Genomic DNA, 5,141 nt, shown 5'->3' with positions numbered 1-5,141 from the left:
TTGCAGAAAACTAGGAAATATTACACATGTACCAACAACTGTATTTGCTATTGACTATAAACCATTAATTCCCCCACTAAAATTTTTTAAGTTTCTCAAAAAGAGCATGCTTTAAGATTTGATGGTATCGAAATACTTTGCTGAGACAGAATACCTAAAGTCCTGAAATCATTTTTATTAGCGGATTGTTCATTTCCATACATTTCAACATAGGGTATAGGGGGTGAAGGTTATAAACAATATGTTTGATATAGCATTTCATGACAAAATAGCACACCTGACCTCATTGTATGAAGACTTATTATCTGATCTTACACTTAATTGAACTTGTGTTATGTATATTTATATTTAATTCAATATATATTTTTTACACAAAAGCATAAGTATGTAGCACTCATACTGAGAAGCAAAAGCTAAAAGGATTTTAAATACAAGAAACATGACCAACATTAGGAACAATTTCTTAGAGGCCAAGCACAACATATTTATTCATTTTGATCGAGGAGAACTTTCAAGGTTTATTTTTAATAGATACCAAAAGACTGAATATTAAATTATGTTTTCAGAAATCTATTTTTGTGATCTTAGAAAAGATTTGACTTTTATTTTTCTTTACATTTCTGTTTGTCTCAAAATGTTAAAGAGGCAAGTTGAATCAAAATTCAAAAAAATCTGATTAAACTCCAGGTGAGATTTCTAGCAGATAAAGGATTCCTGTCAGCTAAAGGAATCATTGTAGAGAATGCAGATTACATTTCACAGGATATATGAAAAAATAGCCTGACAGAGCAATCCCTGTGACTACCTGATTTGAGGCAATCATTATGTTAATTTACAGATGGTTTGTTTAGTCAAATTCAGTTTAGTATTATGTTTTACTATCACAGTCATCTTTTCCAAAACGTACTGTTAAATTATCAGAAGAATAACTAGATACAAAGAGAAGCTCCTCTGTGTATGGGGCGGAGGGGGGGGGCGGTGAGGGGGGGAGTCATTCAAATGCTACAAACAAGGAAGGCTTTTTTCTTCATTCCCCTTGCCTTCCTCCTCTACTTCCCTCTCCCCTCTGCTCTCCTCCCTTTTCCTCTCCCCTCCTTTTCTCTCTCCTCCCTTCCCTTCCACTCCCCTTCCCTCCCTCTTCTCCTCTCCCCTTCCCTGCTCTCTTCTCTCCTCTCCTTCCTTCCTCTTACTTTCTTAGTGTCACTGCCAGACTGTTCTGATCTTTCTTTTTCTTTCTTTCTTCCTTCCTTCCTTCCTTCCTTCCTTCCTTCCTTCCTTCCTTCCTTCCTTCCTTCCTTCCTCCCTCCCTCACTTCTTTCTTTCTTTCTTCCTTCCTTCCTTCCTTTCTTTCTTTCTCTCTTTCTGATAGGATAAAGAGACAAGAGAGAGTGAGAGGCAGAAAGAGATCATCTTAACACCAAAGAATCTTTCAAACATAATAATACCCTGTGGCATTATTATGTATAATATCCTGTGGTACTGGGGATTAAGCATGGACCACAGGTATGGCAAGGCATATACCTTACATAGTGAGCCTTTTCTCTGGTCCCTATTTATTTCATCATCATCAAAATAGTGAGAGTTAACACTCATATACGAATATTTTCATTATTACTAAAAACCTACAGAAAATCAACACAAATTAATCACAAGAATAGCTGTGACTAATGTAAACCATTGCTGATAAAGTGCATCATTCTCATCGTCAAATTCAGAGTTTCAGATACTGTTGAATATAGGAGGAGTTCCTTATTTTTATAACTAAAAAGAAGTTCAAATAAAGATACTGAACTAGGAGAATAAGCTGTTATTTTTATAAAGACAAAGCAAAAACAATTTCCAAACTTTTCTTCAGTAAGTCAAGTATGAAAAACATATGAAAGATGCTATTGCAAAGTAGTGGCAGAGAAAACTCATGAAGTAAAAAAAAAAAAATCCATTCCTCCATTTGAAGGGTTTTACTAAAAAGTATATTAATAATTTTTAAGCAAACATAACAATATCTCTCTACTCTGACACATAGATTCCATATGCAATACAAGCAGACATTTGCAAACACATATACATGCATTTTTCCATGATCACACACACACATTTTGTCTATTCTGGGAAGCTTTGTCAAAGATAAAAATGTTTGGGCAAATGAACCAAAGAATCAATCATGCTGTATTTAAAGTGCCATTCTGGAAAATCCACTCATAACCCTTACAGTAATTCTGATACCATCTATAAACAATGTAATATGATTTGGTTAAACAATAAAGGAGTGGGCCCTTTCTATGGAGTGACTATTACTTAGAGCATCTGATAGCAAATCCCTCAAGGGTTACCAGGAAGAGTTCTGGTTTTTGTTCCATTTTCATCCAGACAGAATTACTGTTAGTATTTTCTGATGCTTTATTTCTTCTTCTGCCATATTTTATTAGAGTTGGATTTAGACATGTGTAACCTAAGTTACAGAACTGAACGTTAAGGAAATGATTACCTCCAATAACTCTAAAAGTAATTCAAATGGTATCTTGGATTGTACAGGATTTTAGAAAATAGTTCTCTCTGAGCAATCTAAAAAACAGAAAGGTAAATTTATGACTTAAGCAGGTTGGTCAGCAAAGGCTCTTCTTTATCTTTTAAACTCTTCGTTATGTAGCATTTACAAAACATCAAAAGGTAGAAGAAATAATATGACTCTGATGCAGATCTGAGCAAGCACATATGTTAAATTTATTTAATCTTCCTTGATAACTTAAAATTTAAAACATTGTTCTTATATTATTATTATGAGTTGCCTCCTGTACCTGCAATATAATAATACAATTAATATAATGATATATTATATAATAATATACCAATATAATTACGATTAATATAATAATACACTTATTATATTGCAGGTAAGGGTTATCACTGGAGCTCAGTGCCTTCACTGTTAATCTACTGCTCCTAGAGGCTATTTCCCCCCTTTTATTGCCTTTGTTGTTTATTGTTGTTGTTATTAGTGTTGTTGTTGTCATTGTTGTTCGATGGGACAGAGAGAAATCAAGAGAGGAGGGGAAATCAGAGGGGAGATAAATATCCACTTGTGAAGACAGAGGAGACAGAAAGATCCACTTGTGAAGTGTTCCACCTGCAGGTGGGGATTCAGGGTTCTAACAGGGATCCTTACAGGGGTCCTTGTGCTTCCTGCCATGTGCACTTAACCCACTGGCACGACTGCCAGGCCCCCTATTTGTATGTGTGTGTGTGGGGGTGCCAGGATACTGTGAATGCATAATTTTACCATTCCCACACTACATTTTAATTTAGAGAGGAAGAGCAACACAAATGCCATAGCCTTTCCCATAAGCTTTGTAACTTAAACTTAGGATGTATAGACAGTAAAGGCATACACACTACCCAATGACCTAAGTCTCCATCTCTCTTCTCACACTATTGACATAGTTACTTTATATTATAATAATTCTAGCCAGTGTTCACATTTACATTTTCCTGGTAGACTTGGAGTTTAAGTAAAGTTCATTATAGTGTATTCAATTAGCACATTTGAAAGTCTAAACCCAGATTACCTTTACATCTCATTTTATTTCTTGTTACACTAAATTGGAGAATTAGTTTTATTGGTGCTATATTTAGTGTGGTGTCCTAAGGAGAAATATCTCTCCTCATGTATTCATCACCACTTAAGCATAAATAAGAACCTAAGAATCACCTTGATAAGATACTAACACTGACTGAAAGGAAATCTTATAGATGCAGTTCAACGGAGAGAGAAAAATTTGAGTAAGCCTGGTCCTATATTCTGATTTATACAAATAAAAGTAGGCACAGAAAAATAGCTTCCATCTACAATGTGGTGCAATTCAGTCATTCCAATATAAAGTTCAGAGATGGTTCCCATCTCCCAGGTATTACTATACCTAGCACTAGTAGGTTAGGCTATAATAAAAATACCATAATTAGAAGAAAATTAATTTTCCCCCTACTTCCACAAATATGTTTCAACTAATGCCAGATTATAAGAGGAAATTATTGAACTGTTTTATACCTTGTGGTATATTTTATTAGTAAATACAGAAGTATGAGATCAAGAGTAATGTAAAGATATTCAGATAATATATTTACAAACATGTGGAAAAATTTTAAAAATAAGTTATCATTTGTTGTTATTAGTTTGAATAGCTTCCTTTTTTAAACTTGTATACAGAGAAATTCTGATTTCTTTTTATCTTATAGTTTTAATTTTGTGCTAAATTTAAAGCTATATGATATATTAGATTAACATTGAATATTGATACATGTGAAGAGGAATTTACAGTTGTTATTTTATAAAAACAGTTGTCATATTTTTCTCCAAATATAGAATAGCTACTATTTAATTTCCATAATTATAATTGAACGAACACACACACACACTCAGCAACATTTACAAGCCTAGTAAATATATGTCAAAATCTGGGGTCAGTTTGGCTTCAGAGTCCATATTTTACAATGATTTCTTTTTGCATTATTTTTTAAAGTTTTAGCCTATAGAAATATGAAACAGATGACAAATACGCTGTCACTTATAAGCGAAGCCTTCAATTGCATTCAATATGGTTCTTTCCCAAAGAGAGCGACTAACATGAACTTAATATTTATAATATAAAGGCATTTAATTTATTCAAGTTTATTTTAAATTATATTCCATTTATTGATTTAATTAATACTCAGTTTCCATTATCAATCTCTACTTAGATAGTTGTCATTCTCTTTAATGATAGTGCATTCCCAAACATGCCAACATCCCAACATGCCAATCACTGAATATGATACTGTTTATTTCCTGTTTTCCCTGGCTATAAGATATGGTTATTTATCCTTCTAGAATATAAGCATATATACATATTTCCATATGTTTACCATTCCTTTTAGCCATATATATAAGAAATGTTGGTGTGAAATGTTGTACACAACAGTTATAGTTCAAGCGGGCACTAAAATATCGATCTCATGGCATAGATATTTTCTCTGTAGTAAGAGAAATTCTAAAATGGTTTTAAAGAATCACATCCAGGGGCCCAGGCAGTAGCACACCGGTTTAAGCACACATGGCAAGAAGCACAAAGGCCCTCCTAAGTATCCGTGTTGGATCCCCTGGCTTCCCA

Source organism: Erinaceus europaeus, chromosome 5 (assembly GCF_950295315.1).
Source record: "Erinaceus europaeus chromosome 5, mEriEur2.1, whole genome shotgun sequence".
NCBI classification, from domain to species: Eukaryota; Metazoa; Chordata; class Mammalia; order Eulipotyphla; family Erinaceidae; genus Erinaceus; species Erinaceus europaeus.
The sequence above is the reverse complement of the archived record's forward strand: the minus strand, read 5'-3'. Positions refer to the sequence as shown.